Here is an 11,937-nt window from a genome sequence, read left to right as displayed (position 1 = left end):
GCAAAGGATTGTTCGAATGGTCGAGAAAGCACCTCGATCACCTGCCAAACAGATTCAAGCTGACCTTCAGACACAAGGTATGACAGTTTCAACTCGCACCATCTGTCGCCAATTCAGTTAAAGGGGGTTCTATGGTAGGAGACCCAAGGAGGACCCCACTGCTGAGAGAGAGAGACAGACATACGAAAGCCCGACTGTAGTTTGGCAAAACACACCTGAATCCTTCTGCGAGAATGTCCTGTGGACAGATGAGACCAAATTAGAACTTTTTTTGTAAAGCACATCATCTCTATGTTTACAGAAAACAAAATGAAGCCTTCAAAGAAAAGAACACCTTCCCTACAGTCAAGCATGGAGGAGGTTCAGTGATATTTTGGGGTTGCTGTGATGCCTCTGGCACTGGGTACCTTGAATGTGTGCATGGCATCATGAAATCAGGAGATTACCGAGGCATTTTGGAGCGCAATGTTCAACCCAGTGTCAGAAAGCTGGATCTCTGTCGAAGATCATGGGTCTTGTAGCAGGACAAAGACCACAAAAATGGATGAAGCTGATTGTGAGGGCCTTTCACTCACTCACCGCAGGCAGGTAGGTGGTCTTTCCTTCTTCTATCGACTCCTATCCGGCATAGCTCCCCCAGGTCTATCTGTGCGCTGTCCCCTAAATATTCCTACAGGTCGCACAAGATTTTCCAGCAACCATTTTCTGGTAAAATTGCCAAAATCAAGATTCTGCTCACCTTCACTCTTTCATTCCTCTTTACCCCCACCTCTGGAACAAACTCGCTCACCCTCTTCAATCCCACTCCTCCCTCCAGGTCTTTAAAACAGCTGTTCACCACCATCTCTTATTTTTCCCCATCCAAACCCTTGATCTTTTCTACCCCCGTTAATTCACCCCAGATCCACTTTTTTGATATACCAACTTCTTTGCTGGAAGTCCTAGCAGTGTCCATGTGTTTTATACCTCTCCCACCCCCCCCCCCCCCCCACTTCCCATGCCTCCTCCCCCCAAGCCCTCTCCTTCCCACAGATCTCCCGATGTCCCTGTTCTCTGCTGTTGTATTTGTGTGCTTCCCTCTCTCTCCCCATCTTGTCTCCCGCTCCCTTTTGTTGTATGTTTTGTATGTCCGTTTATTTTTATTTTTTTTTCTTGTTTGTTTTGTGATTAATGTTAGCTCCGACACGAACCTCGATCTTGTATACAAAAACAACTCAGGACAATAACCCCAAAAAACACTTTAAAAAGCACCCAGGAATGGTAAAAAAAACAAAAAACGCTGGACTGTTCTGAAGTGGCCAGCAATGAGTCCAGATCTAAATCCCATTGAACACCTGTGGGGAGATCTGAAAACAGCAGTTGGGAGAACGCACCCTTCAAATCTGGGAAAACTGGAGCAGATTGCAGTGGGCCAAACTGCCAGTAGAGAGGTGTAGGGAGCTCATTCATGGCTATAGGAAGCGCTTGACTACAGTTATTTTGTCCAAAGGTTGTGGTACCAAATATTAAGTCTAGGGTGTCAATAATTTGGTCAATGCCATTTCTTTTTATTTTCTGATTTAAAAGAATCTATTAATTTCTGAATCAAAAACAATGGTTATGTACAAGATACAGTATATGCCCAGGGTATATGTCGTCATTGCCAGAACCGCCCACAGGTAACAACTCAAGGTAAATGCACGACCTCTGCACCATCCTCACGGACTATTTTTAGACATGTCTATTTTTAAAAAAAATTCTGCAAATACTGGTAAGGTAGTTATAGCAACACACTCACCTTTGACCTCCTCAGTCATTGTATTACCTGTGTGAAGGCAATCTAATCAGGTGTTTTGCAGCTAGTTTATTGGATCACAAAAGACAACACAGTTCAGAGGTCACTTGTAATCAACAGGCCCTCTGAAATATTACATTGTTCAGAGGACTAGTTGTTGTTGTTGTATAGCCCCACACAGTTCTCTTGACCAAGCCGATGGGCCGATCTTGACGCGATCTTGACGCGATCAAGGCCGATGGGCCGATCTTGACTTGACGTGATCAAGCCGATCTTGACGCGGCATCGGCAAAGCTGATCGATCTCGCAGGAGCCACCCAGAGATCCCCCACATGCTGGATGGTGTACCCACCTTCACGAAGAAAGAGAGAGAGAGAGAGAGAGAGAGAGAGACAAGAGGGAAAGGGCCGTTCCATGGGGACCAATCGGCACTCTGATCATGACCGCGCCGTTGTGACCGCGCTGCTGTGACTGCGCTGCTGTGACCGCGCTGCTGTGACAAATCGAGCATGGAAGAATGGGGAAGATTTGGCCGCTGACTTGTGTTGGGGGTACAACCACCACGAAGAAGCATCCCCGATAGATGTTCAGAGGACTAGATGTCCTGCTTGCAGGGAGGCATAAATGATCCTACACAATTTGTAAGCATGATTCGGGCTTTGGGATGAAGAACCCTACAACACATTTTCTGCCTGTAGGTCACAGCACCAGTCTAATTGCACCATCTCATTAGGATACATCCTTGTTTGCAAGTGCTTTGAGCTGTATGCCAATCAAAAAGCATTAATAAGCCTTTGTCATGAAAGCAAGCTTCCCTGTTGCTATGCAGACTTGCGTGGATATTGTCAGTTCCATAGCCGATGAAGACCAGGCTTGGGCAGATAGCCAAATGTTGCTTTACTCAGAGGGGTATTTCGAAATTCGGCGGGATTGTCTCTGGCATGCACAGGAAAAGTCCGAAGCCTTTTCTAATCGGACGGCTGCCACAGGGTTTATTACTCGACCCACAAACACAAATACGAGACAGCAAAATCACACAAATTAATTGTTAATGTTGGTGAGGTGAGGTAAAACTAAATTCTAACTGAGGGACCTTCCAAATGGACACAGAGACACGACAAGGGAAGACAAATAAAGGAAAATGCGTTTGTGTGGTGCGTTGGCCGGTACTCAGCCTGATGTCCCCAAACGGCCCTTGAAAGCCGGGTGGTCACGCGTTGGCGCGAAGTCACGTCCACAGCCAGCCGCCGGTGCAAGGCAAGCAGGCAAGAGCATCTCCCTCGGTCTGCACGGTTTTTCGACGTTCCACCAAAGCTCCGCACTCTCTCCACCAGTGGACACGGCACGAAGCACAGCCGTTCTCTAGTGGGACCACAACAAAGATAGAGAGAGGAAAATGTGACTTCCTGGTCTGACTGCCAGTTCGAGAGAGATAGATAGAGATAGAGATAGAGAGAGACTTTTGACTTTCGAGGTCCTTTTATTACAAAAATATATAGGTGTGTACGTACAATTTACAAATCAAAAATCCCAACAAAACAGGAGAGAATAAGAAAGCAAGGAAACAACGTGTATCACAATTAATCATTTAATTTTTACAAAAACATAAAATAAAGCAATACTACCAAAAATATATAAAGACTTGATTATTTCAGAAAGAGATAATACCAACTCATTTTGGCAAACTTCACAAAAAATTTCTAAACACCATTTTTCCACAAACACATCAAGTTCAGACAAGGTCTTGGAAAAATTAAATTCAAGTTTTACCCTTGCAGAAACTTGCGCAGTGAAAAACATCATGAGGTTGCATTGGTGAAGCGGTTTACCGTTACGCTTCTCCTTTCTTGACAAGTATGTAGCAGGTTTTGCTGTTGCTACAAAAAAACACAACAGTTCATATCTTTGGTCTTATGTACATTTATTTATGAACCCAAAAATAAAGGAGCGAAAAGTAAATCTGAAATTCAATTTGTGTGACACAAAGTTCAGCCAGTTAAATAATGGAAAAAGTCTTTCACAGCCAATAAAAAAAATGAAATACATCCTCATTTACAGAGCAAAAGGGGCAGCATATCCTAGCATGCAGATATTGGGGCAAAATTCCTCACATATGTGTTGCATGGGATGATCCAGTGGGCAATGCACCACTGGAGATCCCCTGTTCTTTTGGTGATTTGCTTACAATACATCGCTTCCCATACAGGTTCAGTGGATTGCCCGGCAGGGAGTAGTCTCTTCCAGTGTGCTACTCCGTTTAATGGAGAAACACCAAGAATTAGGGACACGCAACACCTATACAGGCTCTTGCTGCTTGCAGCTTGCAATTCATTTGTCCCTGTGCTAACAGGTGGAAGTTCTCTGGGCGAGCAGTCAAAAATCAGTTTCGGGAAATATGACTCATCAGGATGTCCATGTGTATTCTGAGTCCATAATAACCGTAGCTGATGACCTTTTTGTACGACTTTCCTCAATATTAAGCCGATTGTCCTCTTGGACCGAATCCCTGTCATATTTGAAATTTCTTCCACAGTCTTCCACCCTACACCAGAATTTGGCCGTAGGTGCCATACTTTGTTCATGCCTGCATCAATGAAGCGTTGGCACAAATCACGGATCTTGAATACATCAGGGAAGAGAGGGTTGAAAAACAGTGGTTCAACTTCGAACATCCCTGGGGAGTATGTGTCCTCTTTGCGACTCACTGCAAGACCTTTCCAGGCATTGAGAAGGCTCTGGTAGAATATAGGGAGCGTTGCTGTATCCACATCCTTGAGGTGGGTCAGGAATACTTCACGACCATAGCCAAGTCTGCCCGCCTGTTGCAAAATATGACAGGCCAATGGGTAGTTTGGCAAGTGCTCAACATACAGAAGGCACTGAATAGAGCACAAGCGAAAGGCCATGAGGCGGGATTTCACGTGAACAAGGCCTTGGCCTCCTTCAGATGAAGTATGGCATATTACGTTTGGCCGCAGCCAATGATGGCTCCCCCAAAAAAGTCCACAAGTTTGGCCTGGATCATTCTAAGCAGCACTTCCGGTGGTTGTAGACAAATAAAACGATGCCATAAGTTGCAGCAACCAAGTTATTGGCAACTAATACATGGCTGTTAAATGAAAGGTGCGGTAGGGCTCTTTTCCACAGGTTCAGACTCCTCTCCATTTCTCCAATCAAGCCTTCCCAATTCTTTTCCATAAATTGTGTGGAACCGAGGAACACCCCAAGGTAGTCGATACCAACTGCCCTCCATTCTAAGCTTCTGGAAGGGGAGGGAGATGTGTCGAGACAGGGAGGCAACTATTATGGTAAGGCACCCAGACCCAAATAGCTTTGCTTTTCCTCCAATTAACTTTCAGGGAAGAAGCCTGGAAAAAGGTTCTCAAGGATTTAACAAGAGCATCAATATCTTGGTTGCTTCTGATTATGACGCACACATCATCTGCATACGCTGATATAGTCAGTGGTGGACTCCTTGGGAAACACGTCAGGCCAGATATATTCTCCCTGAGCGTACAAAGTAATGGTTCCATTGCTAATGCAAAAAGCAATCCTGAGACTGGGCAACCCTGCCGTACCCCTCTCTGAACCTGCATGGGGGAAACGAGTTCATTGCTTACCTTAATTACACGAGAGATGTCAGTGTACAATAGAGATATGAAGGCTCTGAAATTAACCCCACAGCCACATGCTTCCAGAACACGCCACAAAAAAACATGATCAATGCTGTCAAAGGCTTTTTCAAGGTCTAGAAACATTATTCCAAACTAATTTTGATCGTGGTGAGTGTCCATTAAATCCCGAACTAAAAAAATGTTGTCATAAATGGATCGACTGGGGATGCAGAATGTCTGATCGGGTAGGACCAGGTCACCAATGACTTTCTTCAGACGATTTGCCATCGCTTTTGAAAACAGTTTGTAGTCGGTGCACAATACTGAAACTGGTCTCCAATTCTCCATCTGCCGGAGATCTCCTGACTTTGGGAGGAGACTCACCACTGCTCTCCTTAGGCTTAATTGCATTGCACCAGTTCGCAGGGATTCTTGGATTACATTTACGGGTTCTGGACCTAAAAGGCTCCAAACTTCCAAGTAAAACTCAGCTGGTAGGCCATCAATTCCTGGAGCTTTTCCAGATTCCATTTCAGCCAGAGCACATTCTAATTCAGGAAGGGTTAACGGCACATCCAGCTCCAGACGTTGAGTCTCAGTCAGGGATGGGAGATGGGAGGTAAAGAGTTTCATCTTATCCTCACAAACATCTTTTTTTGCAAACAGTTCTGAATAGTACTTTCTAATGGTATTTTTTACCCCATCAGAATTTGCAATTACATTTTCACTGGGGTCCATAACTGATAAAATAAGCCGAGCTGGCTTTGTTTCGCATTCGAGGTGAAAAAAGGATTTGCTAGGGCTATCTGATACTTTAATATTTTTTATTCTTAATCTAACTAATAATCCTGCAGCTTTCTCCTGCAATAGTTCTCCAAGTTGGGTCTTTCTTTCAAGGAGTAACTTATAGTTTGCCGCATTCTCTTGTTTCGCCAGTTTGTTCTCCAGTTTTAGAATTTCAGTTTCTAACCGAGTCAATGTGACTCGACTTTCATGAGTGACATATGAATTAAACTGTTGACAAAACAGCCTTATATGGGTTTTCATATTGTCCCACCACAGGTTAATGGAAGCAAAACAGGGCTTTTTTTTCAACTACTGCTATCCATAGATTGCAAAAGGTTTCCTTAAAAAAGGTATCATCCAAAAGCCGAGTGTTAAATTTCCAATAGGCACTAGTATGTGTAAAATGAGGAAAGGATAGGCCCATAGTGACCATGTGGTGGTCGGAGAAGATAGACGGGATAATATTTGAGAAGGTTATCATATTCCTAAAACGTGGGGGTGATGTACCATCTGTCAAGCCTCGCTAAGGACACTTGACCATTGGAACATCGACACCATGTGTACTGTTGGTCATTTTGGTGTATCAAGTGCCATACATCAAGAAAACCCACGACGGAAAGGAAATGGGAGAGGTCACCATGGACTTCGGGATGTGGTTCTGGTGAGTTCCTGTCCAATTTGGGCTCAAACGTGCAATTAGAATCACCCCCATGCATATGCACTGATTGAGGTCTAACAATGTTAATTGGTTTACCACGACAGTAAAGAAAGTTTTACGGTCAGTACTTTCACTCGGTGCATATACATTAAAAATAACAATTTTTAGGTTATTAATCACCAGTTCCAGGGAAGCAAACCGGCCCTTTATCACCTCCTGAAAGAGGCAAGAGTCAGGTACAAGTCCTGGTTTTAACAAGAACCCAACTCCAGCAGATACAGATGACATGTTACTGAAGAAGCATTTACCTTTAAAAATGCTGCTCCAGTCATGTTCAACCTTCTCAATGATATGAGTTTCCTGCAGTAAGATCACATCAACTTGTTTCCGTTTGGATAAACTATTTACTTGGATCTGGCAGAAGTTACTCGCCCCACCACCATTTATATTAAGAGTTGCAAGAGTGAATGTCCCTCATATTTGTTTGTGAATTTTGTCTGACGCTGAGAAAACTCAAACTTTGCCTTTGTTATTATTTTCTTTAGTCGATGAAACTGTGATTTTGTGAGGTTTAGTTACTAAGATTTTTTTAGGACCAGTTTTGCAGCCTGAATAAAGGAAGCCAAGATGGGGAAATGATCAAAAATGACAACATTCCGTTGTCTGTACGGTTCGTGGAGAAACGAGAGAACAAGATGAGGAGGGACTTGGGGCTGATCTACCATTGATTGTGATACAACCGTCACATCCACCTCCTCTTCTGATTCCGATAAGTCAGACCTGCCCCAAAGGGGTCTGGGTCAGTACCCTCAGCCATTCCTGTTTTATAAACAAGTATGCCAGCGACTGGGGGGTCTCCAGAGTGCTGGGTTTGGGCAACATCGGCAGACTGACTACGACTTTCCTCAAATGGAGTCAAATCACTGTTTCCACACTCCTGTGGATTTGGGTTTACATCCTCATTTGCTAAAAGGGCATAATTATGTTGGACCATAATTTGATCACCTTCATGTGGTCGGATCAATGACGTATCATTCACTGACTCACTGTAAGCCATATTTACCTCATCACCCTCATCCGTGCGGGTAATGGAAGCACTTTGTTGTACCATTTGAATCTCGTTACACGTCTCCAGGTGTTCCGTTTCATTTATTTGGTCCACGTTTTGCACTGAGATTTCAGGAGAATCCTGAAGAGTTTCTGCACGGAAGGTCTGCACATCGAGCACAACCTTTTTAACAGCACCTGGTGTTAACGACTCATCAGGTGCTCTTCGTTTACTAGTCATCAACTTAGACTCAGTTTCCATAGCAACGCTTTGCCGAGGAGGAATAACATTGGCGATTGAGCTGCTGGTTTCACCCTCATTGGGAACAATAAGCCGTGAATTAACGTTTACCTCCTCCTCATTGGGAATGTTAGTTTGTGGCATACCGGTAACCTCCTCCTCGTTGGGAATGTTAATTTGAGTACAGGTATCCTCCTTCTCATTGGGAATGTTAATTTGAGTACAGGTATCCTCCTTCTCATTGGGAATGTTAATTTGAGTACCGGTAACCTCCTCCTCGTTGGGAATATTAATTTGAGTACCGGTATCCTCCTCCTCATTGGGAATGTTAATTTGAGTACAGGTATCCTCCTTCTCATTGGTAATGTTAATTTGAGTACCGGTAACCTCCTCCTCGTTGGGAATATTAATTTGAGTACCGGTAACCTCCTCCTCGTTGGGAATGTTAATTTGAGTACAGGTATCCTCCTTCTCATTGGTAATGTTAATTTGAGTACCGGTAACCTCCTCCTCATTGGGAATATTAATTTGAGTACAGGTAACCTCCTCCTCGTTGGGAATATTAATTTGAGTACCGGTAACCTCCTCCTCGTTGGGAATATTAATTTGAGTACTGGTAACCTCCTCCTCGTTGGGAATGTTAAATCGAGTACAGGTATCCTCCTTCTCATTGGGAATGTTAATTTGAGTACCGGTATCCTCCTCCTCATTGGGAATGTTAATTTGAGTACCGGTATCCTCCTCCTCATTGGGAATGTTAATTTGAGTACCGGTATCCTCCTTCTCATTGGGAATATTAATTTGACTACCGGTATCCTCCTCCTCATTGGGAATGTTAGATTGTGGCGTACCGGTAATCTCCTCCTCGTTGGGAATGTTAATTTGAATACCAGTAACCTCCTCCTCGTTGGGAATATTAATTTGAGTACCGGTATCCTCCTTCTCATTGGGAATGTTAATTTGAGTACAGGTATCCTCTTCCTCATCGGGAATGTTAATTTGAGTACCGGTAACCTCCTACTCATTGGGAATATTAATTTGAGTACAGGTAGCCTCCTCCTCATTGGTAATATTAGATTGTGGCATACCGGTAACCTCCTCCTCATTGGGAATGTTAATTTGAGTACCGGTAACCTCCTCCTCGTTGGGAATATTAATTTGAGTACCGGTATCCTCCTCCTCATTGGAAATGTTAGATTGTGGCGTAACGGTAACCTCCTCCTCGTTGGGAATGTTAATTTGAATACCAGTAACCTCCCTCCTCGTTGGGAATATTAATTTGAGTACCGGTAGCCTCCTTCTCATTGGGAATGTTAATTTGAGTACAGCTATCCTCCTCCTCATCGGGAATGTTAATTTGAGTACCGGTAACCTCCTCCTCGTTGGGAATGTTAATTTGAGTACCGGTAACCTCCTCCTCTTTGGGAATATTAATTTGAGTACCGTTAATCTCCTCCTCATTGGGAATGTTAATTTGAGTACCGTTAACCTCCTCCTCGTTGGGAATGTTAATTTGAGTACCGGTAACCTACTCCTCGTTGGGAATGTTAATTTGAGTACCTGTAACCTCCTCCTCGTTGGGAATATTAATTTGCGTACCGTTAACCTCCTCCTCGTTGGGAATGTTAATTTGAGTACCGGTAACCTACTCCTCGTTGGGAATGTTAATTTGAGTACCAGTAACCTCCTCCTCGTTGGGAATATTAATTTGAGTACCGGTATCCTCCTTCTCATTGGGAATGTTAATTTGAGTACAGGTATCCTCTTCCTCATCGGGAATGTTAATTTGAGTACCGGTAACCTCCTACTCATTGGGAATATTAATTTGAGTACAGGTAGCCTCCTCCTCATTGGTAATATTAGATTGTGGCATACCGGTAACCTCCTCCTCATTGGGAATGTTAATTTGAGTACCGGTAACCTCCTCCTCGTTGGGAATATTAATTTGAGTACCGGTATCCTCCTCCTCATTGGAAATGTTAGATTGTGGCGTAACGGTAACCTCCTCCTCGTTGGGAATGTTAATTTGAATACCAGTAACCTCCCTCCTCGTTGGGAATATTAATTTGAGTACCGGTAGCCTCCTTCTCATTGGGAATGTTAATTTGAGTACAGCTATCCTCCTCCTCATCGGGAATGTTAATTTGAGTACCGGTAACCTCCTCCTCGTTGGGAATGTTAATTTGAGTACCGGTAACCTCCTCCTCTTTGGGAATATTAATTTGAGTACCGTTAATCTCCTCCTCATTGGGAATGTTAATTTGAGTACCGTTAACCTCCTCCTCGTTGGGAATGTTAATTTGAGTACCGGTAACCTACTCCTCGTTGGGAATGTTAATTTGAGTACCTGTAACCTCCTCCTCGGGAATATTAATTTGAGTACCGTTAACCTCCTCCTCGTTGGGAATGTTAATTTGAGTACCGGTAACCTACTCCTCGTTGGGAATGTTAATTTGAGTACCTGTAACCTCCTCCTCGTTGGGAATGTTAATTTGAGTACCGGTAACCTCCTCCTCTTTGGGAATATTAATTTGAGTACCGTTAATCTCCTCCTCATTGGGAATGTTAATTTGAGTACCGGTAACCTCCTCCTCTTTGGGAATATTAATTTGAGTACCGTTAATCTCCTCCTCATTGGGAATGTTAATTTGAGTACCGTTAACCTCCTCCTCGTTGGGAATGTTAATTTGAGTACCGGTAACCTACTACTCGTTGGGAATGTTAATTTGAGTACCTGTAATCTCCTCCTCATTGGGAATGTTAATTTGAGTACCGTTAACCTCCTCCTCGTTGGGAATGTTAATTTGAGTACCGGTAACCTACTCCTCGTTGGGAATGTTAATTTGAGTACCTGTAACCTCCTCCTCGTTGGGAATGTTAATTTGAGTACCGGTAACCTCCTCCTCTTTGGGAATATTAATTTGAGTACCGTTAATCTCCTCCTCATTGGGAATGTTAATTTGAGTACCGTTAACCTCCTCCTCGTTGGGAATGTTAATTTGAGTACCGGTAACCTACTCCTCGTTGGGAATGTTAATTTGAGTACCTGTAACCTCCTCCTCGTTGGGAATGTTATTTTGAGTACCGTTAACCTCCTCCTCGTTGGGAATGTTAATTTGAGTACCGTTAATCTCCTCCTCATTGGGAATGTTAATTTGAGTACCGTTAACCTCCTCCTCGTTGGGAATGTTAATTTGAGTACCGGTAACCTACTCCTCGTTGGGAATGTTAATTTGAGTACCGTTAATCTCCTCCTTATTGGGAATGTTAATTTGTGTACCGTTAACCTCCTCCTCGTTGGGAATGTTAATTTGAGTACCGTTAACCTCCTCCTCGTTGGGAATGTTAATTTGAGTACCGTTAACCTCCTCCTCGTTGGGAATGTTAATTTGAGTACCGTTAATCTCCTCCTCATTGGGAATGTTAATTTGAGTACCGTTAACCTCCTCCTCGTTGGGAATGTTAATTTGAGTACCGGTAACCTACTCCTCGTTGGGAATGTTAATTTGAGTACCGGTAACCTCCTCCTCGTTGGGAATGTTAATTTGAGTACCGGTAACCTCCTCCTCGTTGGGAATGTTATTTTGAGTACCGTTAACCTCCTCCTCGTTGGGAATGTTAATTTGAGTACCGTTAACCTCCTCCTCGTTGGGAATGTTAATTTGAGTACCGTTACCCTCCTCCTCGTTGGGAATGTTAATTTGTGGTGTACCGGTAACCTCCTCCTCGTTTGGGAATGTTGATTTGAGTACCGTTACCCTCCTCCTCGTTGGGAATGTTAATTTGTGGTGTACCGGTAACCTCCTCCTCGTTGGGA

Source organism: Myxine glutinosa, chromosome 2 (genome assembly GCF_964187855.1).
Source record: "Myxine glutinosa chromosome 2, kmMyxGlut1.1, whole genome shotgun sequence".
In the NCBI taxonomy this organism is placed as follows: Eukaryota; Metazoa; Chordata; class Myxini; order Myxiniformes; family Myxinidae; genus Myxine; species Myxine glutinosa.
The sequence above is the reverse complement of the archived record's forward strand: the minus strand, read 5'-3'. Positions refer to the sequence as shown.